Genomic DNA, 27,924 nt, shown 5'->3' with positions numbered 1-27,924 from the left:
AATGTCCAGTCTGTCCGCTGCTCTCAGTATAAACATGACTGTCATCTGCTCTAGGGACATCGCTATTGTTTGTGCTTTATTTTTGAAGAAGACCGATGACATCACAGGGTGATGTCTTGCCTTGTATGTGAATTGGATTTAAGTGAGGCAGAGTTTCATAAAGTCATCAGCCCTACTATCTCTTCCAGAGTTATCAAAGGCCAGTGGCTGGCGATGGCCCACGATGCAGTGGATGACCTTGGTGTCTTTGATGTCTGACCAAACTCTACGTGCTCCACGGCTCCTGTTTCAGCCACCTTCGTGGCCATTGGAACAAACTGTTCTCATCTGCCTGTTCTGCCAGGGAAAGTCTTCACGTGTTTTGGGTAGACATTCCCCTAACTCACCAAGGCTTTTCGGTTACCCTCAACCTGGTTTAGCCCATCTGTCTGCTGAGATGGTTTTACCAGGGTGTGGCTGCTGCACATGCTACAGCTTCTTGGAGCTCCAGGTAAGAGTTGGGTGAAAGGCAGTCACCAAAGGTGAAGGAGCAGCCCTGAAAAGGGCTTGGCAAGCTCTCACACTCGAGGTGCAAGTCCTTCTAGAATGCTCCATGCACCCCCATCTACTCTATTCAGTGCGAACTCATTTGTATACATGTTTCTCTCATTAGAATTTACATTCCTAAACGGCAAGAATTACTATTGTTCATTTGTATCCCCAGTGCTTAACTTAGTGCCTGACACACGGTAAACACTTAATAAATGCTTACTGAGATGTGAGATATATTTGGAAATTTCCCTGCAGTAAGTCCTGGGTGGGGACATAATAAGCTGGGCAAAAGCAATAATAGCAGCGACAACAAAATAATAGTCTCTGTTCTCAGGGAGCTTCTGGTCTAATGGGGGCAACAACATGTAACAACAATAACACATAGCTGCTGCTGCTGCTGCTGCTGTTTGGTGGAAGAGGACCATGACTTCAGGAAGGTGATGCCGTGACTTACAAGGGAATTGGACTTAAGTGAGGGAGGGCTGTGAAAAGTCACCAGCCTCACCTTCTCCTCTGGAGCCAGTGGGTCCAGTGGCCAGATATAGATCAGGAGGACTGGAGATAGCCCCCAAGATATAGCTAGGATAAAATGGGGATAATAAACAGAAGGATGAAGGGGGAATTGGGAGAAACCTCTTGATGAAGGTAGGATTTTAGTTGTAACTTGAAGGAAGCCAAGGAGGCCAGGAGTTAGAGATGAGGAGAGAGAGCATTCCAGGCATGGGAGACAGCCAATGGAAATGCTTAGAGTTGGGAGAAGGTTTATTTTGTTAATGAAATAGCAAGGAGGCCGGGTGCCATTCTATCAAAGAGTACGTGGGGATGGGAGAGGGAAGGTTTGGGAAAGTAAAGTAAAGAAGACTACAAAGGTAGGAAGAGGCCGGGTTTTGAAGGGCTTTGAATATCAAACAAAGAGTTTATAATTTGATCCTAAATGTAATTGGAAGCCACTGGAGTTTATTAACTTGGATGGAGGTGATGGGGTGGTGTTGACACTGATTGGAGGATAGACTGGATGGAGTAAGGAGAGACTTGAAGAGGGAGGAGTAATTCAGATTTCCTATGGGAAATCCCAAGCATGTGGCCAACTGATGAAGGGACTAAGGTCCCAGAGGAAAGGTGGGGGTTGGAAGGGGGTGGGGGATGTGTGTGATCACAATGAAAGTGAGCCCTTCCTTCACTTCAAGGAACTGTCTCCCTCTTGACTGAGAGCTCCTGTTAATGGGAGCCTGTTCTTCACATTCATTCAAATTTCAGCCCGTTTTGCAGTTTTCTTCAAATTTTGTTCCAGTTTGCAGGGAGATGGAACAGCTTGGCCTGTTGTTATCTGAAAGACCGCTTCAGCCAAAGAACAGAATGAAAAAGCTTGGGAACTTGATTCAGGAGCAAAGGCTGGTCAGGAAAAACAACCCCCTTGTTGTCCCCTCTTCTTTCTCACCCCTTCCTTGAATCGTATTCTCCAAGGTTTAATTTTGTCCCAAATGCTGCTTCAAAAATACATTTTCATCTTTGCTTTGGCTCATGTCCTATTGAATGGAAGCCTCTCTGAGGATCTTAGTAACAGCTTCATTTTTTCCCCCTATATTCTTTCGGTGAATGTGATGGGCAAGAAAGCTCCCCTGAAATGTGGCATGCTTTTTTGCCCTTTGCTCGATGGCATTTGGCTTGGTATGATGTCATCCTGATGGGTTTCTCTTCCCTCCTACAAGGAAGTACGCTATTTGATTTGATTCAAGTCAGTAAGCAATTATTAAGCAACCTACTATGTGCCAGGCAATGTGCTAAGTACTGGGGATACATCCATAAAACTGCAACAGTCTTTGCCCCTCAAAAAGCTTGCAACCTATTGGAAGAAGGAGGTGGTTTAAAAAAAAGTTCAGTGAATACAAAAAGCATTTATTAAAATGTTTGTTGGTTGACCGGGAGGAGGAAGGGGAAAATTGGGAGAAAAGAAAAAGGTGAGGAAAAGAAGGAGTGAAGGGAAAAGGAAAGAAGATGAGGAAGATGAAAGAAGAGAGGGAGAAGAAAAGAAGAGAAACCAGAAATGAGGTTGTTTAACAACTGAGTGTGAGTGTCACGAGAGCAAAGACTGCCTCCCTAGAGTGGTGTCTGACACAGAGGGAGCACTTTATAAACACCTGCTGAGTGACTGATATGCACATCTAGAACCGGGAGGGGCCTCAGAGGCCATAGGATCCAGCACCTTCATTTTACAGATGGGGAAACTGAAAAATCGGAGGTTAAGGGACTTGTCCAAGGTCACATAGTAAGAGTCAGACATAGCACCTGAACCAAGGTCCTGCAGTTCCAAAGTCAGTGCTCTTTTTTCCCCCTGTACAATGCTGGCTTCTGATAATCGCAGCTCCAGGGTCCGATTCCCCACCTTTGCATCCCACAGGATTTCTCTTAGAAGAATCGTTATCAAACTACAGGAAGAAGATCCCTGCAGCAGGGTTTGGGCCTTGCCATGAGCATGGAAGGACACAGCCACCTGTCCTCCCTTCCTGCCTACCTCTCAACTGACCAGCTGGCTGTACCGGTGGTAAAAAACGGGAAGGGCGAATCACGACAGCCTCTTGGCACTGCAGATGCATGCATGTTTCTGGTAGTTCTGGGTCAGGCTCTCTCAGAGAGCTTGTAGGTGGAAAAGCCTTTTGAGGGCCCCCTCAAATCCTAAATGGGAACCCGGACGCAGAGGCAGAGAGAACAAAGGATAAGAAATACAAGGAAGGAACATTGAAAAATGGAAAATGAGGGGGAAAAAAGGATAGAAAGGGAGGGGGAGGAAGAATAAGTGGTGAGACATCAGGGGAGGAGAGAGACAACAAAAGGGAGGGAAAAACCTGGAAAGGAGGCTTAACAAAGGAGCCAGTGACAAAGGAAATCGCTGTGTGGATACCAGCTGTCTCCTAAGTGACAGAGAGGGAGTCTTAGAGGAGGCAAACGCCGGCTGATCAAATTCAGGGAGCTCACCTGACATGATGAAAACACAGGAAGCTCTGAGGGCCTGCTGCTGATCTGCATCCACTTCAGATACATTTGAGAGGTGGGGAGGCAAAGAACCGAGAGGAAAAGTCTTGTGCCTTCCTGGCAGAGGTGGCGTGGAGGCCCTTATGTGTTCATGCTCATTTCTACAGCCCTCAAAGGCTTGCAGAAACAGTCTTTATTTATTTTTTTGTTTTGTTCTTGTCGTTTTAGGCAATGGAGTTAAGTGACTTGCCCAGCGTCACACAGCTAGTAAGTGCTATGTTTCTGAGGCCGCATTTGAACTCAGGTCTGAATCCAGGGCCGGTGCTCTATCTACTGTGCCACCTAGCTGCCCCCCCAAAACAGTCTTTAAAACAATCCTGTGAGGTAGCAGCTAATTATCTCCATTTTACAGATAAGAAAACTAAGCGTCATGATGAGCAAGATGCTTGTCTGGGGTCATACATCAACTAAGGAGGAGCCAGGATTCACAAATAGATCTCTCCTGAGTCCAAGATAGCATCCTGTTCACCTTTCCAAGATGATTCTATGACTTTACCTCCATTGACACTGAAATGATGAGCTCCTTAAAGATACAATCCCACACAGCCCATGTCTTCCCTTCAGGCTGCTAGTTGCTTCAGTGGGTAGAATGCTGATTTTGGAGTCAGAAAGACTCGAGTTCAAATGTAGCCTGAAACACTTACTAGCTGTGTGACCCTGGGTAAGTCACTTAACTTCTGCCTGCTTCAGTTTCTTCAGCTGTAAAATGGTGGTAATAGTAATGATAATAATAATGATAAGTAATAGATATAGGTAATAATAGCACCTATTTCCCCACGGCTGTCATGAGAGAGATCATATGTGGTCTCCTACTGAGTCTTTTGGCCTCCTTCCCAGGCTTAGTGAGATCTCAAAGCTCTAAATTAGACATCCCCAACTTGAGGACTTGTGAACTTGTTTTTAAAATGTTTGGTTAACTACATTTCAATCTAATTGGCTTCCTTTGTAATCCTATGTGCCTGATTTTATCTACTTTTAAATGTTCTTTTTCATTTATTTATTTTTAGTTTTCAATATTCACTTTTATAAGATTTTGAGCTCTAAAAATGTTCTTTAGAAAAGAGGGCCAGAGGGGGCAGCTAGGTGGCGCAGTGGATAGAGCACCATCCCTGAAGTCAGGAGGGCCTGAGTTCAAATCCAGCCTCAGATCAAACATTTGACACTTAACTAGCTGTGTGACCCTGGGCAAGTACTTCACTTAACCCCAATTGCCTAAAAAAAAAGAAAGAAAGAAAGAAAGAAAGAAAGGAAGAAAGAAAGAAAAGAGGGCCAGAGGCTTTATCAGGTTGCCAAAGGGGTCTGTTGTACAAAGGAGGTTAAAAGGCCTGTCTGAAATGCGTAGGCCACGAATTCAGATCAAACGTGCTCCCACCAGCTTTAATTTTAGTCCAGTCAGCATGTATTAAGCACCTGTGATGTGTCAGGGTTCTGGGGATACAAAGCCAAAAATGAAATATAGCCCCTTCCTGAATGAGCTTATATTCTCAGAGGCAGGAAGCTGGATAAAATTATAGACAGATAAGACGACACAAAGTAATTTGGGCCTGGCCATGACTAACACTGAGTGGGGAGAATCAGGAAACATACCAGAATGACCACTTTTCTTTTTCCTATCCTCTCTCTCAGTGTCCTTGCCTTCACAGGGCTGGTTAATGTTTGGTCAGGTTTAAGGAGGTGTCAGTACAGGAGGCTAAACTAACAAATCCTGAATAGTATGGGATTTTAGACCATCCATTTCTCCCTTTGGCTGGGGAACTCTGATTCCTGTCCTTTCCCCTCAACGTCTCAGACAGCCAACCTTTTTGGTATCATGCAATTAAAATAACAGACCTGTGACTTTTCCGACCTTGAAAGGACGTTAGAGAGAACCCTCTCATTTTATAAATGAAGAAACTGAGGCTTGAGGAAGGGAAAAGGTGAAGCTGAAAGTTAGGGATAGAGTTGGGGCCAGAGCCCATGTTTCTGGATTCCCAGGTCAGTATCTTTTCTTCCATTGGGTCGCAGAGTTCTAGGCTTGCTTTGGCCCTCTGTGTGCATAGAATTGGCCAGGAGAACTCACAGTGTGCAGAGATATGGATGACTCCTGCCTTCGTGGGGCCAATGAAGAGGAAAAAAAACCAACACACTCCAAAAGCAAGTCACAGGGTTATGGAAATGGCCCAGGGCATACTACTTCTTTCTGGGAATACTAAATTCCCATTAGTTCTGGCGAACATATTCAGAGCATATGGAGCAGTCTGAGCACACACTTGCACTATATTTCAGTGAATAAACATCCAGGCCTATTGTCCCTTGAAATATATTTTAAAATGGGTAAGAGTTCAACATATGTTGTGAGTTAAAGTCATGCTGTTTGTCCCTCATAGAACAGGGCTCTAAATCAGCAGATTTCTGGGGCCCATCGTGGGCATAGAGGCAGGTCTCAGGCTCTGCCTCTGCAAACTCTCCTCACCATCAGCTCATTTAAAAAAAATTTTTTTTTATTGATTCTGTTTTTATACCACAGTTACTTCCTGATACCCTGCTCCTGAACACTGAAATCTTCCTGGTAACAGATAAAAATAATTAAGCAAAGCCATCTATTGAAAAAACAAACAAAGAAACTGAAAAAAAACCCACCCCAAACCAAAACCCCTGTCTGAAAGTATATCCTACAATCTGTACCCATAGTCCCCCCCTCCTCTACTAATTAGAGGGAAGTCTGTTTTATTGTCTGCTCTCAGGCAATAAAACCTATGGTTGATTACTGCAGTTAATTTTAGTTTGCCTACCTTTTATTACTGTTTTTACTTAACATTATTATAGTTGTTGTACATAATATTCTCCCTGTTCTCCTTTTTATTTTCTATCAGTTTGTTAGAGTCTTCCCAAGTTTCTCTGAATTCTTTATATATGTTGTTTCTTATGGTGGAATAGTGTATCTTATCATATCCTTGTATCACAATTTGTTCAACTAGTGCCAAGTCAATAGGCACACTTTGGTTCTAGCATTTGTTTACCACAGAAAATGCTACTATGAATAATTTTGGGTGTTTCTTTCTTTCCTCCTTCCTTCCTTCCTTCCTTCCTTCCTTCCTTCCTTCCTTCCTTCCTTCCTTCCTTCCTTTCTTCTTTCTTCTTTCCTTCCTTCCTTTTTCTTTCTGTCTATCCTTCTTTCTTCCTCCCTTTCCTTCTTTCTTTTTCCCCTTTCTTCCTTTCTCTCTCTTTCTCTTCCTTCTTTCTTTCCCTTCTCTTCCTTCCTTCCTTCCTTCCTTCCTTCCTTCCTTCCTTCCTTCCTTCCTTCCTTCCTTCCTTCCTTCCTTCCTTCTTTCCTTCCTTCCTTTATCTCTTCCTTTCTTTCAAATAACAACAGTGGCATTGATGATTACCAGCATTTATATAGCTTTTTTAAGGTTTCCAGAACACTTTACAAAGGTTGTCTCATTTGATCTTTACAATAACCCTGGGAGGTAGGAGCTATTATTATTCTCATTTTTTCAAATGAGGAAAGTGAGGCAAAAAGAAGTGACTTGTCCAGGATCACACAGCTGGCAAGTGGCTGAGGCTGGTTTTGAACTCAGGTCTTCCCTCATGGGGGTTTATGCCCAGTAGTTTTAGCTGGTAGTTTTGAGAGCTAAGGAAAGAGCTCGTCCAAAATATTCCTTTCTCTGACCCTGCGCTCAGGAATGAAGAAAAGAGAAAAAAATATAATTTTCATTATGGCTATGGTGTTGAGGAAATTGAGAGCAAGAGAGGTTACTCTAGTGGTTGAGGGGATTGGCCTGGAGACCACTGGGGGTAGCGAACAGGCCCTGGTTTCAGGACTCCCCAAGAAGAGATATTTGATAGCCTTAATAAGGTACTGAAAGCAAAAAAAAAAAAAATAAAGCTACCATCCATCTCTGTGGACAGTTGCAAAGACATCAGAATGAAGCATAGCTGTCTTAGAAACTGAGGGGAATTTTTATGAGAACTGCCCCTCAAATCCTCCCCCTCCCCAAACACACAAAAGTGGAAAACAAACTTATCCAAATTAATTCATTCTCCACAGTGGGCTTCTTATCAGAGCTTATATGCCAAGCCACTCATCAAATAATTAAAAACAAAAACACTTGCGTTTAGAGTGCTTTTATATATATGTATATGTGTATATAATATGTATATATATATATATAATATACACACACATACATATAATATACATACATTTATACATATGTGTATATATTCATTCATTCATCTGTTTACTTATTCATTCATTCATTCATTCATTCATTCATCAAAGCCTACTCTCATACCCTGATATACTCATGCGCATTAGCCCATCTGATCTTTTCAACAGCCCTGTGGTGGGGGTTTCAGGACATTATTAGCAGCCCCAATTTTCCAGATGTAGAATGTGAGGCCTAGAGAGAGGAAAGGCCTTATCTAATCTCATGCAGTTAGGGGCAGATCCAGGCTGAAGACCCAGGTCTCCACCTTCCTAATCTGACTTCCATTCACTACTTTACTCCAGTGACCTCTTGTAAATGCCTACTTCTTCTCCCTCTCTCCCTCTGGACTGGTGAATCAGGCTTGAGGCATGTTTATATGCAAGAGAAGTGTGGTCTTTTGACAGTTAAATATCTGTTGTTTACATTCCCACATTAATTAAGTCCTGTGTCAAGGGTGCCATTGATTAAGTCTGCCACCCTCCCCCTCCCCCACCCCAGGCTTGGTGCTTATTGCAAAATGGTGTCAATCAGAGTTCTGAGTATTCACTTCATAATGATCTTACATTACAAAATGAGGTGGTTACTCAGGTCTTCTGTTCCTGGTTGCTTTCCTTGCTATTATAGTGAGCATCTCAAAAAATATTTGTTCACCATTAATAAGGGGAATGGTCCAAGCAGAGTGCTACTGATACCTATATGATGGATTTTATCAGCCAGTTGGCTCTGCCCCTCCTCTCCCAAATATACTGTACCCCTAGCCCTGGCCCATGTAAGGAAATCCATGATTTGAGAAGATGTTGCTGGTGGCATGAGCACGATAGATTAGGAGACAGTACAATACACTGGAAAGATCGATGGCTTTGAAGTCAAAGGACCTGGGCTCTGATACCCACTCTGATGCTTATTAGCTGTATGACCTTGGATAAATCACTTAATGCCCCTAAGCTTCAGTTTCCTCATCTGTAAAATGAAATGGCCTCTGAAGTCCCTCCCAGCTCTAGAACTATAAACCTGTGCCTAGGTATTTTTATAATATAGAGCCGATTGAAGGTCTGAACTAGGGCAGTTGTAGGAGAGATGAAAAGGAATAAACATAAGGAACATTTTGAAGGAAAAATCAACAAGACATGGATATAAGGGATGGAACAGAATAGTGACAAGTAGGACACTATTAACCTAGAAGGATGCTGAAGACCTCTGTCCTTGGCTCTATTCTAATTTGTTTGTTTGTTTGTTTTCCTCAGTGACTTCAATAAAGGATAAATGGCTTACCTATCACATTTTCAAATGACACAGAGTTTAGAGGGATGACTAACACATGGGATGACAGAATTAGGATCCAAGACAATCTGATAGGCTGGAATAATGGGCCAAGTCTAACGAGATGAATTTTCAATCAATGTACAAGCATTTATGAAGTGATTACTACGTGCCAGACATGGGCTGTGTGTGGGAATATCAACCTTGCAGGTACAGGATGAGAGACATGTGCCTAGACAACAGATCATAGACTGAAAGGGCCTGGGGCCTTGAGTGGAACACACACTCAATGTGAGTCAACGATGTAGCATGGTACCGGAGAAAGTGAATACAATTGTAGGCTGCATTAACAGCAATTTAGTGTCTGGAACAACAAAGGTGATTGTTCTGCTATTCTCTGCCCTGATCAGACCTGTTCATTTCTGGGTGCCATGTTTTAAGGATGATGAGAACTTGCAGCATGCCAGGGGAAGGTGACCAGGATGGTAGTGAGACAGGAGACTGTCTCACATGAGATTCTGTGGAAGGACCTGTCTGAGGATGTTTGGGGGAAAAAAAGCTTGAGGGTGGGGGAAATGATAACTGTCTTTAAATATCTGAAAAGCTCTTCTGTGGAAGAGTGATGAGTCTTGCTTTCCTTGGCCCCAGAAAGACAGAATTAGGAAGTTGTAGGAAGCAGATTTTGGCTCAACAAGTTAAAAACTTCCTAACAAATTAAAATTGGCCAACTGGATTGGATTGTCTTGGGAGGTATTAAGATCTGCTCTCCTAGGGATCTTCAATCAGAGACTGGCTAGCCACTTGTTGGGTGTGTCTTATTTCTGACTCAAGCATTGGGCAAGGATGGCCTCTTCAGTTACCTCCAACTCAGAGATTCTGTAATGCTTTGGCTCACTGAATCCAATATGGTGCCAAAGTTTGGGACCTGGGTGAGTGGAAGAATGATAATACCATAGACAGGGATCTTGGGGTAGTGTCAAGTAGGGACAGCAGAGTGCACAGACTGAATCTTGGGGGAGTCTTACATTCAAGAGATGGCAGGGAGACTAGAAGCCCAAGAGGGATGATATGACAGGTAGGAAGAAAATAGCCAGAGGAGGGGAGAGAATTTCAAAGAAAGGAGAAGTGGCAAATTACATCAAATGCTGCAAAAGTCAAGGAGATTATGAAATGTGCAAAGCCCATTGAATTTCATGTTTAGCAGAATTAATAGACAATCTCACTAGAGCAGCTTCAATAAAGCATGTGGAGATAAAGAGATTGGGGTGGAAGAAGGAGAGGGCATTGTGCGTGAAAGCCAATATATGAGGACTAAAGAAGGGGATGCTAGAAAATGGAGTTGTGGGTACAGATCACCTGTTTTAAAAATTTGGCAGAAAAAGGATGGCACTGGTCTAAGGAAGGTGTTTTTTTTTTCTTTCTTGGCTTCTCCTACATGTAGGAAGGAGATAAAAAGGGGGTTTCTGTCATGATCTGATTAAATAATGAATCCTGAAGGGATGTTTTAATTTGTCCTAAAATGTATAGGCTAGGTCAGGCTTTGGTAGAAGAAAATAGAATATCTTCCTCTTTCTTGCTCTGCCTTCTCCTCCAACATATTTGACTTACTGATACTGTTTGTGTTCACTCTTCTCATAGACATTGTGGGAAAGTGTATCCCAGGTTTGTGCACAGAATATTTTGTGGATATTTTTATCATGCCATCTTTATAAATCCCTTTGCTAAGAACTAATTGTATCTACTAGTTGATTGTCAGTGAGAAGCACACTGATAGGGACCTGTGCACTGCAGTAGTAGGAGTACCCATTCAGAGGATTACTTCTAGAACTTATATGAAAGGCCTTGTGAAGAAGGTAGAATTTAAGCTGAGTGTTAAAGGAGGTCTAGGAAACCAGGAAGCCAAGGAGAGGAGGGAGAACATTTTAGTCAGATGGGACAACTAGGGAAAAAGCACAGGGTTGGGTGATGTAGTATGGTGTGGAAGGAAGAGCAAGAAGGCCAGTTTCATTGGGTTATAGAAGATCTGAAGAGGAGTAAAGTATAAGAAGTGTAAGAATGTCTAACTTCCCTCTTTCCCATCACCCCCTTTGGTGCTCAGTGGGCCATTGGGGCTTACTCATAAATCAGATGATTGTCTGAGCTCCTGTCCTCAGAGGTATGGCTGAGTAAAGACCGGGTATGGTAGATGTGGTCCATGACCATACCCACACATCAGTGTAGGATGGGTGGGCTGAATGTGCACCGCCATCATGAAAGCTTGGGGGAGCTAGGTTGAGTCATACCAATAGCCAGATCTCAGATGCTGTGTCCTGATCCAGGATTGTTCTACCAACCTGAATTCCATTCCTTTACTTGCCTTTCCACTTGTCTTAATACCTTGGATTTCTGTGTTCCTTAGAAACCCTACATTTGGCTCTTGGTGGACACTGTGTACATTGTTCACATTAATATGCCAGTGTAAATGAGCTATACTGTTCCCTTTTTTTTTAAGCAGGCAAGTGGGGTTAAGTGACTTGTCCAGGGTCACACAGGTAGTATCTGAGGCCAGATTTGAACTCGGTTCCTCCTGACTCCAGGCCCAGCACACTATCCACTGTGCTACCTAACTGCTCCTCAACTGTTCACTTCAGTCATGGGATCAGGTAATCTTGATAAACTTGGGATCCTGACCCAGAATTTTGGTTCACATTCTTTTGAATCCCAACCTGGATATTATCTTTCTATCCCCCAAAATAAAACATCATGTGTATACACACACACACACACACACACACACACACACACACACACACACACTCACACAGCCCCAGTGATTACTCCAATTACAAGCATATCAATATTGTCTGATTCCTTAAAAAGATAATGAGGAACCGTCAAAGACTTCACTGTGAGTCCTGCCAAAGAGTCACGGACCTGAAGTGATATTTGACTTAGATCTCTGAGGACCTGGTTTTGCAGTGAAGCATATTTTCCACACTGTAGGAAGCAAACTCCTGGAATCAGCAGTTGGAATCAGTGGGCCTGGCCCCAGACAACACCTGGAGTCTTCCAGACATTTCCATTAGGTGAGCAGAGGACCTCCCAGGATTGTTGGCACCACGCAAGTTGATCATGGACCTCTATCCTTGGAGATCTTCCATCTCTTGGGCAAAGGTTTCTTAACTTAGGGCCTGTGAACTTGTTGAAAATCTATTTTTTATAACATCTCAAAAAAGTTGTTTCTTGTGTAATCTTATGTATTTTATTTTATGAATTTAAAGACGTTATTTTGAGCAAGGGTCCATAGGTTTTACAAGATTGTCAAAGGAGTCCATGACACAAAAATAAGTCCTGTCCTGGCCCAAGGAGGCCTCCATGGGGTCCTGCCTAGCACTTTTGCTTACGGAATTGGCTGCCTCCTTTCCCTTTCCTCTTCTCCTTTTCTCCCCTCTGCTCTCTAGTTTTATGACTAATAGATCCCTACTAGACAATGTTCAAGAGCTTAAGGAGACTTTTGATATTCATCTTAAATCTGAACTTGTTAATTAATAAATACATTGTTTTCAGGAGAGGCAAATAATCATGAAAAAATATGCTAGCTTTTTCTAGATCCTAAGTTAGGACTTGTTGCATATTATCCCTCTTCTGGTGAACCAGTTTAGAGGCTTTTGCTATGCCTCTCTATGATGAACTAACCCTGGTAGATGTAGCAACCAACCTTCTGGTACATATCCAGTAAAGCATATATGTGTGTGTGTGTGTGTGTGTGTGTGTGTGTGTGTGTATATATAGATAGATAGATAGATAGATAGATAGATAGATGCATATATATGTATATATTTATATATAAACATATATATATGCATGTATGCAGGTATGTATGATATAGGAGTGGTAGGAGTAGTTGCTGTTTGCATTTATAAGGCATTGTAAGGTCTATAAAATGCTTTATGTGTCATCTCATTTGATTCTCATAATAACCCTATGGGGTATATGCTATTATCATGCCTCTTTTTTTCAGAGGAAAAAATAGTCTGCAAGACTAAGTCACATGCCATGGCCACATGGTTTGTAAGTATCTCCCTTTGTATGCATTTTCAGACAATGGAGTGCAGTATTCTTCACTGGTGTACATTAAAGATGGCGAAAGTTTGAGTAGGAGGAAGCAGCATAGTCAACTTCATCGACAACTATTTCGTCAAAGATCTTAGATAAGTGTTGGATTGAGTGGTGATTGGAATCTAAGTAGAGCACACAGAGGGTCATCTCTTTAGTCACAAATTTTATTCACAGGCAGGAAATGGGGAATAAGGATGAGCCAAGATCAAAGGGCCAGACCATGGAGGCTGAAAAGGGCCACAGTGCTATCTCTCCAACCCTAGAATGGGAATTGTGATCTTAGACTCAACCCCCGGTGCCAGGGGTACTAGAGCCTTCCATGTAACCCTGCAAGGGCATGTTGGCGTCAGCCCCCAAGAGAAGCATGCTGCAGTGCTGTGGCCCTAACCTCAGTAGCAGGACACCACAGAAGATAGGCCAGGACTGTGCAAGGCCATGCTGAGCTTACCAGAAGTGTGCTGAGCCTAGCTCAAAGATAAAAGTTCAGATCTGGGAAATAAGGCTGGAAGAATGGGTAAATGCAAAAAGATGAAGAACTATCATGATGTTAGCAATGCACAAGACATAGACTCAGAAAAGGAGAATAAACTCTAAGAGGAAGGCTTCAAATTAAAATACAGTTTGCCCACAAGGTTAATTAGAACTCTTTGAAGACATGGAGCCAGAGTTAAAGTTTAAAAAAAAAAGTCCATAAATGAATTCTTAGAAGATATGGAGCCAGAGTTAAATTAAAAAAAAAATAAAAGAGTCTGTAAAGGAAATGAGAATGCTAGAAAAAAAGATTTTTTTTTTAAAAAAAGGAAAGCTATGGAGGAGAGACATAGAAAGAAAACTGCCCAACTTAGCACAAGAAGTACAAAACCTTATTCAAGTAACAGATTTCCTAAAAACCATAATGGAACAGGAGTTAATGATTGCATGAGACAATAAGAAATACTCATATAAAGTAAAAAGATGGAAAAACAGAACAAAGTAAATTATCTTATGTAAAAAATAACACCTCAAAAAGAGATCAAGGAAAAATAATTTAAGAATAATTGGATTACAGGAAAGCCATTACCAAAAAAAATGTCTAGATATTTTATTTCAGAAAATCATGAAAGAAAATGGCCCAGACATATCATAACAAGAGGGCAAAGTAAAAATAGAAGGGATCCCGCATTCACATCCTGAAATAAACTCCCAAATGAAAACTTTGAAGAACATCATAACTAAAATCCAGAGCTTCCAGGTCAAAGAAAAAATGTTGCAAACAGCCAGAAAGAAAATTCAAGTACCAAGGAACCACAGTCAAGATCACACAAAATTCAGCAACTACCCTTAAAAAGGAACAGAGAGAATGCAAAAATCAAAAAGGTAGAAGATAAAGGCTTATAATCAAGAATAATTTGCCTAATAAGACATAGTATATTCCTACGGGGGGAAAATGGACCTTCAATGAAATAGCAGACTTTCGAGCATTCCTGATGAAAAGAACAGAGCTGAATAGAAACTCTTAAAAATAAAGACAGAACTGAAGAGAAGCATAAAAGGAAAAATACAAATGAACAACTGGAAAAGATTTGATAAGGATGAACTGCTTATATTCTAATGGAGGAAGTGATACAAGCGTCCCTTCAGAGCCATATTGTCATCAAAGGTCACAGAGGGAGTTCAATAAGACAGAAGGCCTAGAAATGGTTTTGCTATGTTTTGAGGATCTTAAAAGAAGAAAGGGAAAGAAAGAGAAGATTGGAGGAACTTCTTATAGCAGCTAGGTGGTATGGTGCATAGAATGCTGGGCCTAGAGTCAGGAAGATATCAGTTCAAATCTAGCCTCAATCATCTGCTAGTTGTGTGATTCTGAGTAATTTAACCTTTGTTTACCTAAGGTACCTCAACTGTAAAATGGGGACAATAATTCCACTTACGCTGCATAGTTGTTGTGAGGATAACATAATATTTATAAAGAGCTTAGTATGTGTCAGGCACCTAGTAGGCAATATATAAATGGTTATTTCCTTCCCTTCCTTTCTCTCCCTTCTCTTCCTTTCTTTCTCATTCTTTTCCATCTCTCATTATCTCATATAATTGTAGTATACAAGTAATAGTCTATAAAGTAAAGAAAGGATGAGGGAAATGAGGAAAGGATAGGAAAAATGGTATCACTTAAACCTCACTTTGATCTGAACTGGTTAAATGAGGGTAGAACATGCATACACATAAATTGTTTGGCATAGAAATATGTTCCACTCAACGGGGACACAAGAAGGAACAGGAAGAGGATAAAGGGGAGGAGGAATAAGAGGGAGGCTAAATTTGGAGAGAGCTTAGTTATGAGAAAAACAAACCCTCACATGGGGAAGGAAGAATTAGAAGAGATTTAGAAGGAAAGAAAGAAAAGACAAGAAGCTGTGATAAAGAGGAAAAGGGAGCAAATAGGGGAAAATATATATGAAAATGGGAGAAAATAGCACAATTAACAATCATAACTGTAAATGTAAATAGAATGAACCACTCAACCACAAACCCGAAGAGAATAGCAGTTGGATTAGAAAGCAGAACCCAGCAATATATTATTTATGAGAAACACTTGAAAAGAGACTCACACAGAGGTAAGATAAGGGGTTATAGCAAAAATTGTTCTTCTATTGAATTTAAAAAAAATCAAGAGAGTAGCAGTTATGATTTCGGTCAAGGCAATAGCAAAAATAGACATGATTAAAAAAGATGAATATGGAAGCTAAATTTTGCTGAAAAATACCTAACATAATGACCCTTCATTGAGTATAATTTTTATTTCATTGTGGCCAGTAAAGGATGTATTTAATATTGCTACTTTTCTATATTTGTTTATTGGGGGTTTTTTTGCCCTAAAACTTAAAGGACATGAATGTTTACAAAAATAAGGAAAAATACTCAGATTAACAGATCTTTTCTTAACATGTCAAATTATACATGTCTAAAATGAAGAGCCAACATTATATATAATGGAGATAAATTTGAGTTGTTTCCAATAAGATCAGGGGTTAAGATATTCATTGTCCCTATTGCTCTTTGATACATTTTGCTGTAGCAATAATGAAATAAGTTGAAGAAATAAACATAGGAAAAGAAGAAAAAAATTGCCTTTTGCAAATGTTATGATGATCTACTTAAAGAATTCTAGAAGATCACCTAAAAAGTTAATTGAAACAATTCACAACTTCAGCAAAGTTACAGAATATAGAATAAAGACACAAAAATCATTAGCATTTCTCTATATTACCAGTAAAACCCAGCAAGAGGATATAAAGAAATTCCATTTAAAATAACTATAGTTTGTGTAGCATATTTGAAAATCCACCAAGCAAGATATAGGAACTGTATGAACACAATCACAAAATCCTGTTTATAGAAATATGAAACTAAATAATTGTAGAAATATCAGCTGCTCATGGGTAGGCAGAGCCGGTATAACAAAAGTGACAATGCTCCTTAAGTTAATTTACTTATTCAGTATCATAAAAAGCCTAAATACCAAAGGATTCTTTTATAGAACTAGAAAAAATAATAACAACATTCATCTGGAGGAGCAAAAGGTCAAGAATCACAAGGGAAATAATGAAAATAAAGTAGGAAGGAAGAGGGCCTAGTAGTATCAGATTTTAAATTAAACTACAAAGCGACCATCATCAAAACAATTTATTACTGGTTAAAAAGTAGAGAGATCATTCAGTATAGTGATTTAGCTTTGTAAGCCACAGGAATCTAGGAATTGGCATCCGGGATGGGTTTTTAAAAACAGCATGTCATCAATACCCTGAAAGCAAAAAGTGACCTTTAGGAATGACCCTCAGGATCCAGACCAAGGCAGCTGAGAAAAGAACTCATTCAGCAGTCTTGCTTCCTGGGTGTAAAATTGGTGGGTCCAGTGTCACATAGGAACAGTGCTACGAGGAAGCCTACTCCCTCCAAAGACCAAGATGGTTTAGGGAAGAGTACACCCTTGAGGTGTTCCAGGGCAAATATTTGTACATTTTTTTTTGTTGTTTTACTCTATCTTTATAAAAGCTAATTAATGCTAAGTGCTTAAATAGAGCTGGGATGCTAGTCACTGGCATCTAGCAGTTTAGAGAATACATCCAATGGGGGCTGACACCAATGGCAGTAGAGAAGGGACATACCAATACTCCTCAGGGTACCCTAGAACCAAAAAAGCAGAGGTAGCCAATCTGGTTCTGGATCAGTGAGCCACGGCATACTTACTTATATAAGCAATCCAGGAGAAGTAGCTACTTGCATTTAAAACTGCAATTCAGGTGTCAAAAGAGCTACCATTTTAAGGGCCCATGGTATAGCAACTGGAAGTTTAGATTATTGAGGCAGCTTGGTGGTATGGTGTATAGAGCACTGAACCTGGAGTTGAGAAGACCTGAATTCACATACAGACTAAGATACTTACTAGCTGGGTGACCCTGAGTAATTTGTGTAATCTCTCTTTGCCTCAGTTTTCTCATCTATAAGGTGGTAATGATAATAGCACCCACCTCCCAGACTTGGGAAGATAAAATGAGATAATATTTTTAAAGTACTCTTCACAAACCTTAAAGCATTCTATAAATGCTAACTATTGTTGTTGTTATATGGTGGGAGTTATTGGTCTAAATCCAATTTCCACCAAATTGCTTTCCAGCTTTCCTACTCTTTTATTTTTCTAGTTGCTGGAGTCTCTGGGTTAAACACCATTTTACAACACTCATTTGTTCCAGATTTTGTGTACTTTGTCTATTGCTCTAACTTTTCTATTTTTTAACTAGAACCAAACAGTTTTGATGACAACTATTTTCGTAGAATAGTATGAGATCTGATACTGCTAGGTCCTCATCTTTCCCAATTTTTTTCCTTATTTCCCTCAAGGTTCTTGACCTTTTATTCTTCCATGTGAATTTTGGGTTTCCCCCCCCTTACCTTTATAAAGTAATGATTTGGTAGCTGGATTGGCAAGGCACTGAATAAATTAATTTTGGTATTCTTATCATTTTCATTATGTTGGCACAGCCTACATGGGCAATTAACATCTCTTTAATTACTGAGGTTTGTATTTCTGCAAAGATTCTTTGGTAGCTGTATTCACATAATTCCACTGCATGTCTAGGTAAACATAGATGGGTTGTAATCTGCATTGTTGGAGGGAACTTCTAAATTGATGGGATCCCATTGAGTATGAGTGTCAGTTATAATTATCAGTTTAGCTCACATTTTTAAACTGAACTATTTAAAACTCTGAAAAAGAAAGATTTACCTTTCAAAGACACATCTTTTGCAGTCTGATGGGCTGTGAATGCCCATCAGAGTGCATAAAAAGAATCCTGGCATAGTATCTTTGGAGCTAGCCATGTCCTACCATCAGGATAACTCAGTAAATGAGCCATGGTAATGTTTTATTTTGACACCTTGGTCTGCTCCAGCTCCTAGGATGCTACTTTTTATACAAACTATAGGTCTCCCACTCCTCTTTACCTACTTCCTCTCACTCCCCGCTCTCAACTTAAACATTATGGTTCTTGTGGTCAATGATTACTTGGGAAGTTTTTAATGTTTCCAGCCTGACTTGTAGCTAAGCCACCCAACAAGCAGCCAAAATGGGGTACCAATAGGAGGTCAGTGGCCACTGTATTCCTGAGAAACCCTGAGGAACTGGAAACAAGATCTGATTATTCTCTTGTAGCTTCGAAATCAATAAACTTTAAGAAAAAAAAAGCTGTTGGAAAGTGGGATTGGCCTCTTCCCCTTCACTCAGATGGTCAGATTTGCTCCAGATGGAACTAACCTCCATCCCCTTATTTCTCCCCTGAGTTCTAGCCATCTTTGCTGTTCACCTCTAGCTTGGAATATACCTTCTAAATATTTATTCCCTTTCCTTACCACAATTACCCCGATCCTGTGTAGCTGAATTTGGGGAAGAATAGCTCACAGTAGAATATCTAGTACTTACACAGCATTTTAAGGTTTGCAAAGTGCATTATATATGTTACCTTATTTGATTCTCACTACTGAGAAATAGGTGCTATTATCATCCCCATTTTACCGATGAGGAAACAGGCTGAAAAAGGACTTTCCCAGGGTCACACAGTTAGTACATGTCTGAGGTAGGATTTCAACTAAGAAGAATATATTGTGTGGAATATCCTTGACTCATTGAAATGATGGGGAAAGGGAATACACAGAGCCCCTATTAAACGCCAAAGTTTTGGGGAGATGAGTTGAGGCAGACAAAAAATTAACCCCTCAGCACTCCATATGTCCTGTTTTGTATCCAATCCTAACCTTCCCATCTTGTACCTGACTGGTCTCTGTCCCATGAATTTTAATACTCCTGAGAAATGCAAGTCTTTGACCTGGTCTAACTTTTGCCTTATTTTTACTTGGGTTCCAATTTAAATTCAAATTACCAAGAGGGTAGTACTCATCCTCTCTAAGGAGTTTCCCCCTCCCCCCTCAGCAAATCAATTACAACTAAACCCTGATATATCTTGGTCCCCTGCAGTAGATGGGACAAAAATTCCCTCTCTCCAGTGGCTAGACCAGTGTCTGCTAAGGCAGCTACTTAAAGAATGTTTGTTGACTCAAACTGAACATCTCTCTGGGCTAGCTATTCTAGTCTTAAGCTATTTTTTCCCTCATCTGCAGCTTGGCTCAACCCCAAAGCCAACTGAGCAGGTACCATACTTCTCCTTCTTGGGCTGGTTTAGGAAAAATACTGCACCTGTCCTGGGGTGATAAGGCACTAACTCTAGTCAAACTTTAACCTCAGCTTTGTAGTGTAAGTATCCTGGTCTCCATTTACAGCATTTTGCAAATCATTATGTTTCAGTTTGAAAACCAAAAGACTAAGAAGGAAATTTTCTTTCTTTCTTTTTTTCTTTTTTTAAAAAAAATTATTATTTTTATTATTATTAATATAAATTTATTTATTTTTAGTTTTCAATATTCACTTCCACAAGTTTTTGAGTTCCAAATTTTCACCCCATCTCACCCCTCCCCCACCCCAAGATGGCATGCATTCTGAATATCCCTTAAGAAGGAAATTTTTAATAGTAGATTTCCATTTGATTGAAAGAAGTGGTTATGAGAAAGGGGGATGGAAAGGAAAGAAGGAGAGCGGAACCTGATACTATATACTCCTAGAATCTTCCACTTAGAAAAGATCAGGTAGGTGGTACAGTGGAAAGAGTGTGGGGTGTGGAGTCAGGAAAACCTGAATTCAAGGCTGGCCTCAGACACTAGTTGTGTGACCCTGGGTAAGTCATTTAACTCATGCTTCCCTCAGTTTCCTCATTTATAAAATGGGGATAATAATAGTACTTATCTCCTAGAGTTGTTGTGAGGATCAAATAAGATAATAATTGTAAAGTGCTTAGCACAGTGCCTGGCACGCGGTGCTATATAAATGTTAGCTATTATTATTATTATCAGATTATAAGACCGAGCTTCAGAGATTAAGTAATTTATCCAAAGTCATAGAGGTAGTAAGCAGTGGAGTAGACACTTGAGCCCAGGGTATCTAATGTGAATCATAAAGTAGGTAATATACAAAATTAGAGTTGATTTCCATGAGAAAAAGAAGGATTCCATCTATAGACTCCTCAAAACAGTTACAGAATTGATTGCCCAGAAATATCAGAGTAAACAGTTCGTGAACATGGAGAAATGTTTACAACAATGAACCCACCTGGCCTCAGAATCCTTTCACCAAGCCTCAGAGCTCTTTCAGAATTCACAATGTGCCTAGAGAGAAGACATGGTATAGATGAAAGGCCTCTGGATTTAGAGTCAGAAGACCTGGGTTCAAATCTCAGATCTGCTATTTACTATCTGTGTGAGCTGGGATATATTACTTTTCTTCTTTGGGTCTTGGCTTCCTCATTTGTAAAATGGAGACGTTGGATGAAATGATCTCTACAGGCTCTTCCAACTCTACATCCCATGATCTTCTCCTTCTTGGCCACATGAGACCCATGGCTATCCCTTCGTTCACTAGAATCTTCTCTACTAGGGCTGAGCAATGTCGGCTCTAGGTAAAATGGTGTGACTAAAAGAGGTTGGATTTGTCCCAGTTCATACAATTAGTTAGTTATGGAGTCTGCACTAAAATCTAGGTCCCAATTCAGTGTTCTTTTCACTGTATCCCCTTTCTTATGCTTTTCATATAGGGAAATTGAGGCAGAGAGAACTTGCTAATTGGAATGTATCCAACATTTTGCCACAGCAGTTTTATGATCTGATTCTCAAATAATAGATTTGGAAGTGTCAGCTGAGCAAACTAAGATTTGATTGTTTCAAGCACGCAATAGGATATAGATTTTTAAAAAATGATTTTATTATAAACCTATAATTTAACTTGTCTTAAATTGTAAATTTACAATTTACCTATGATTTTGCTGTTGTCATGCTAGTAGAGCTGTTTCTAAAGGAATGGGGCACCCAAAAGAAAATGCTTCCTTTTTAAAAATTATTATTCTGACTTATAACTTTTTTTTTTTTAAGGCTATTGGGGTTAAGTGACTTGCCCAGGGTCACACAGCTAGTACGTGTCAAGTGTTTGGTCTGAGGTCAAATTTGAACTCAGGTCCTCCTGACTTCAGGGCCGGTGCTCAATCCACTGCACCACCTAGCTGCCCCCCTGACATGTAACTTTTTGAAAGATAATGAAGTGCTATACATTTTTCCAGTTCCTATCAAAAATGTAATCAGTCAGTTGACTTAATCAATGTATATGTAACCTAAAGTAGAATGAGCAATTTCTCTTTAAATGTTCTCTATTTTCCTGTAGTTTTACCTTTATTTATTCCATCATTTCACTATAAAAAGCACCAAACGAAAAATATTAAATAGAATTTGAAGAGACCATAGCAATATATTTAGAAAATAATTGTGAACCAGCTATATTTATATCAGAGATATAACCTCCTCATGAGGAGGAAATAGAATAATTAATAATATATATACCAAAAGCATGATTATTTTAATACAGAAAAATATGTTTGCAAAACAGTGGAAAACTTTCTTATATTTAAATTACATGTTATGCCTTAATATAATCAAAGTGCTAATATTATTTTGTTGAAATGTAAGCTTGTGAGTGGATGTTGTTTCTATCATTTATAATCTTAACTCAGTGCCTAGTACATGGTTTGTCAGAGAACTGGTGCCTAAGAGTTGATTGAAAAAAAAAAGTGTCAGGGACCTTGGAAATGATCTAATCTAAGCCACTTATTTTATAGATGAAGGGACTAGAACCCAGAGAGACAAAACAACCTGGCCAAGTACACACAGAGGTGGTAGGGGCAGGACTCCAAGCCAAGTTCTTATTCACGTTCATGTCTCCTCCCCCCCTCTCCCAACAGAACATAAACTTCCTGAGGGCAAAGACTTTGTTTGGTTTAACAAGTATTTAATATAAACTGAATTGAATTTGCAGTCTAGAACTCAATACAAGTTATGAACAAATATATTCAAAACAGATAAAAAAGGACAGAATCTCATAGCATGCCAGTATCAAGCATTGTATTTGGCATATAGTAGGCACTTAATGAATATTTGTGGATTAATACCACTAGAGAAAACCCTTACATTTCATTCATTAATTCATTCGTGCAACAAGCATTTTTTGAGTACCTGTTGTGTACACAGCGTGGAACTAGGTGCTGGGGGATGGAAAAAAATCGCAGTAAGACAAGTGCTCTCCATCATGGAGGTCTAACACCCATGAGCAAAAACTTGTGATCAGTTTTACCTGAAAGTCTAATTTTTTCCCTAATGGGCAGGAACCCTTGGCATTAAGGGGAGGACTGGAGAGAGGCTCCTTACTCACTGAGCCAAGGAGGTCACTCAAAGCAGAGCAAGAGATTCTAGGATAGTGTCTGCTAAAGTGATAAACCACACAGTGTGGAGTTTAATATAGAACTAGGGAGATGGATGGTGAGAATAAGGACAGATGAAGGGATTGTAGGTCATGAGAGAGTGAGAGGGAGAAGGAGATATTTAGATCAGATGGTAGAATTTTAAATCTCTGGATTTTCCGTTTCTTTTTTTCCCCCCGAATGCATAGAATTTAAATTAGAGCAAATGACAATCTCATGAAATACACTGTCCTAAAGCATATTCCAATAAAGCCAAGGATTTAATGCATATCGACATTCATTACCATAACACTTGGTACTACTTTTGAGACTCACTAGGCTGTACTTCTCCTTTCCTGACTTTTCCACCATGCCCTTGACATTTCCTAATTTTTGCAGATCACTTCAGCCCTGGAATTCACACAACCTCAGAAGTACTGTCTTTTCTGTCCTTATGGCTCCTTCCTCTTATTGGACAGCGCCTCCCAGAACCTTCATTCAAAGAAGGCACCCAGGTTAGCCATCTCTTCATTTCTTTCTTTCTTTCTTTTTTTTTGGGGGGGGAGGTAAGGCAATTGGGGTTAAGTGACTTGTCCAGAGTCACACAGCTGGGAAGGGTCAAGCGTCTAAGGCCAGATTTGAACTCAGGTCCTCCTGACTCCAGGGCTGTTGCTCTAGTGCTACCTAGCTGCCCCCATCTCTTCATTTCTTACAGGCTGGACCTCTCCAGGCTTCTCCACCATGGCGCCATACAAGGTACTTCTTTCCCTTTCTAACTTCATTTTAGGTTTTGTTTCCGGCATTAGAATATAAGCTCTTTGAGGGCAGGGACTATCTTTCTCTTTTGCTTGCATGCGTATTGCCAGTACTAAAGAAGTGCTTGTGAGTGTCTGGATCACAGGATCACAGATTTAAAACTAGAAGGGAACTCAAACACTTTCTAATCCAGCCTCTCATTTTATAGATGACAAAACTGAGGTCCAGGGAGGTTAATTCACTTGTGCAAGGTCACCTAATGTAGTGATTTGAACCCAGGTCCTTTGACTCCAGAAACAGTGGCCTTTCTATTATTCTGCACTGCTTCTTTGGATCTTGGAGGAAAATCTTTCTAAGTATTCAAGATCTCCAAAAGCAAAATGGTTCCCTCAGGAGTTAGTGGGTTCCTTCACTTCACTGGAGGTCTTCAAGCAAAGATTGAATGACTGCTTGAGAGGTGTCTTGTAGGTGGCAGAAAGAGAACTAGCAGAATCCTGAAACTGCAAAGGAGGGTCTGGAGAAGGACATCATTCATTTGTACCGCTGAGCTTTGTTCTGGATCTAATTAGATGAGGCTAAGGTCTCTTCCAATTCTGAAATTCAGTGATTGTAGAAATGAACACAAGTGCTATGTGAATGAACTCTATACAGGACCAGTCTGCAACAAGGCAAAACCAACTTCCTGTTTCTTTCCAATTTGAGCTAGAAGATGTTTGAATTGCAGAGGGACCACTGAAAGTTCTAATTTGCATCCATGGGTCCCTGTATAGAGGGATAGACCTTAAACAGAGGCACCCCAAAATTTGTTGTTGCCATTACTAAGAAGGGGGGATGTCCCCTTTCTGGACTTGGAATTTTGAGCTCCTCTTACCTAGGGTATCTTTTTTTTTTTTTTAGACAACTGGGGGCTTGCCCAGGGTCACACAGCTAGTAAGTGTCAAGTGTTTGGTCTGAGGCCGGATTTGAACTCAGGTCCTTCTGACTTCAGGGTCGGTGCTCTATCCACTTTCCCTAGGGTATCTTAGGTCATCTAGTGAATAACCAGCACATTTTAACACTGGGTACAAAAAAAAAATCTATTTTTTTTTCTATAAGAAAACAGAATCTTGGACACAAACATGGAAGCAAATGATTTACAATTGTTCTCCTTTGTCACAGATTCTATGGGCACCGCTTCCTACCACAGTCTGGCTCTTTTTCGTCCCAACCTATTGATCCTTGGCCGACTTAGCCCTGTTTTGATGGACATCAGCTGCTTCCTGGCCGGATTCTTCAGGTGTAGACACAAATTTTAGGTTGAGACTATTCTCCCTGAAGCCTCTTGGGGCCAGAGTAAGTTGTTCCTTCCCCCAGATTCTACAACCAGAACCTTCTGAACTCTCTCCAAGGCTTCCCCAACCTAGACTTACTCACGCAAGAAGTGTTTCTCCAGCATCCTGTAGCGTACCCTCTGCTGCTCACTACGGTTCCTTCCCTTGGCTCAATTCCTCACTAAAAAAAAAAAAAGGTTCTTTTTTATTGTGAACTTAATCATGAATAAAATCAAATGCTTCAATATATAAATATAAGAGGATTATATCAGAAACTATGAACTTCAGTTGCATAAATGGATCTGTTTTTAAAAGAATATTAAATTTAATAATGTAGTAATATGATTGCTCTGTTTGTGTGCCCTTCTGTACTTCTATATATTTTTTGTCTTCCTGATTTTTTTAAACATGTCTATCATTATCCACTAAACTGTTCTCCCCTCCAGTCCCCACCAGTTCTCTCCCCAGATGCTTGTCTTCTCCCTTTACTACCCCTCCCTCTGACTTCTTTGTCTAGATCAGAGGTTGATTAATTTTTTAGGCATGGAACCCTTTGGTGGTTTGGTGAAGCCTCGGGGCCTCAAGAGCTGGCCAGAAAGAGAAGCAGGAAGACTGATTCTGTGTGATCTAGCAGTGGGGTATAATAACTACAATAATTTCAAAGTAGTGATGGGTATAAATGATATTTTGAGATATCTGCAATAACTATAATGCTATATGAAAATATCTGGTTTTTACTCATGACAATATCACAAATGTGGCTAACACTACTGTGGTTTGTTGCCTACATTTATAATTGAATGAAATAATAAATTTCAGCTAGAAATTAGTGAAAATAGAGAGATAATATTTTTTCTCTATCCAAGTTCATGGACCCCCTAAATGTTATCCGTGGAGCCCAGGTTAAGGATCCTTGGTCTAGATTTTTTTTTAAAAAAATATTTTCCCCCAATTATACATAAAGACAATTTTAGCATTCATTTTTATAGAACTTTGCATTCCAATTTTTTCTTCCTCCTTCCCCTCCCCTTTTCCTAAAACGGTAAACAATTTGAAACAGGTTATATATGTGCATTCACGTGAAACATATTTCCATATTAGTCATGTTGTGAAAGAAGAAACATGGTCCTGCAGTCAGGAAGACCTGAGTTCAAATCCAGCCTCAGACCAGACACCTGACATACTAGTTGTGTGACCCTAGGCAAATTACTTAATCCCAATTGCCTTTGAAAGAAAGAAAGAAAGAAAGAAAGAAAGAAAGAAAGAAAGAAAGAAAGAAAGAAAGAAAGAAAGAAAGAAAGAAAGAAAGAAAGAAAACTATGTGGCAGAGATTTAAAAAAGAGAAAAGACAAAAGAAAGAAGAAACAGACCAAAAGGAAAAAACCATGAAAAAAATGAGATGAAAATAGTATGCCTCAATCTGCATTCAGACTACATAGTTCTTTCTCTGTATGTGGATGGCATTTTCCATCATGAGTCCTTTGTAATTGTCTTGGATCATTGTATTGCTGAAAAGAGCTAAGTCATTCATTGTTGATCATCAGACAATGTTGCTGTTACTGTGTACAATGTTCTCCTGGTGGTCTTTTAGACTCTAGACCCTTCTGTTTTTTTTCTATCTTATACATTTCTGGAGGATCATTTAAGCTGAAAGGGGATTTACACTCACACATACTGCTAGTAAAACCTCTCATTTTAGAGATCCCTTAGAACCCACATTGATCTTTGGGGGATACGTAAGGCTTTGGAGCCTCAGCTTCCCATTTCATTTAGTTGATAGGAATCAGACCTGTAACTAAGGCAGGCCTCCTGGACTTTGGCTCATTCCCCTCCCCCCCAGTACCCAAATTTAGAGGGCTCTCCATGGTCCCTGCAGGTACTATGGTACAAAGGTACAATTATAGCAAAAGTACACCCTTTTGTCAGGTAGAAGAAACTGAGCTTAGCACCTGGTTAGCAAAAATAACGGGAAGTTACTAAAAGGTATTTTCTATCCCTTCATAAGCTTCTTCTCTCTAGCCTTGTCCTCTTTCAAACCAGTGGCGTCAAAACTCAATTGGAAACAGGGGTCATTAAACTATATAAAAAGATCCCTGTGTGCCTCATATTGACTTAGAAAATCCCACATGTTTATATATGTCTTTTTAAAAAATTAATCTATCGATCTATTAAACTCAGATAGGAACTACATTTTAATCAGGTTCGGGTTGAACTTGGGAGTGTTTGACATCTCTGCTCTAAACCTTTCCCTACCTTCGAATGGTGATCTGTCCAGCTTGTTGCTGTTTGTATTTTGCTCTGGAAGATTGTGACATCAGGGAGGTGATGCCATGATCCGCAAGTGAATTGAATTTAAGTGAGGCAGGGCTGTGCAAAGTCACCAGCCTCACTTTCTCCTCCAGAGCCATCTGGGTCCAGTGGCAGGATATGGATCAGGACGACTGGAAATGGCCCCAGATACAGTGGGAGACCTTGGCCCTTTTAAGTTAAGGTCTTTCCCAGGTCTCAGTTTGCTATCTCTCCAGCAATGGCTTCACGGATACCTCAGAGTCTATCCCCTCTTGTTCAATGTCTCTTTCTCCTCCTACCCAACTGAATGTACCTCAGAAGGTTGATGTGGCTTGAGGGTGTCCTAGGGCACATTTTGAAATGTTTTTCCTGGATCATACATTTTCTAATAATACTTCCGATAGGCTCAAAGCAGCTAGACTTGGAAGAGGCCTGAGAAAGCACCTTGTCCAACCCCTTTACAGAGGACAAAACTGAGGGCCAGAGTGGCGAAATGATTCTGGTCTTCGAGCAGGACTCCCAAGGCAGTGTTCTCTTCACCAAGCCATGACACACTGTTGCCTCATGTACACCCAGTCTTAATTGGAAATGAGC

General features: G+C 40.3%; 1 long non-coding RNA gene across 1 annotated transcript; it reads left to right on the top strand.

The window, feature by feature from the left end:
• LOC110218985 (uncharacterized) lies at nt 1-23,739 on the top strand. Its single transcript, XR_002327467.2, has 3 exons — nt 1-490; nt 23,375-23,490; nt 23,691-23,739. It is a non-coding gene; the product is annotated as an uncharacterized LOC110218985 (long non-coding RNA).
• The last annotated feature ends 4,185 nt before the right edge of the window (nt 23,740-27,924 follow it).

Source organism: Phascolarctos cinereus, unplaced genomic scaffold (assembly GCF_003287225.1).
Source record: "Phascolarctos cinereus isolate Bilbo 61053 unplaced genomic scaffold, phaCin_HiC Scaffold_9;HRSCAF=440, whole genome shotgun sequence".
Classification (NCBI taxonomy): Eukaryota; Metazoa; Chordata; class Mammalia; order Diprotodontia; family Phascolarctidae; genus Phascolarctos; species Phascolarctos cinereus.
The sequence above is the reverse complement of the archived record's forward strand: the minus strand, read 5'-3'. Positions and strand labels throughout refer to the sequence as shown.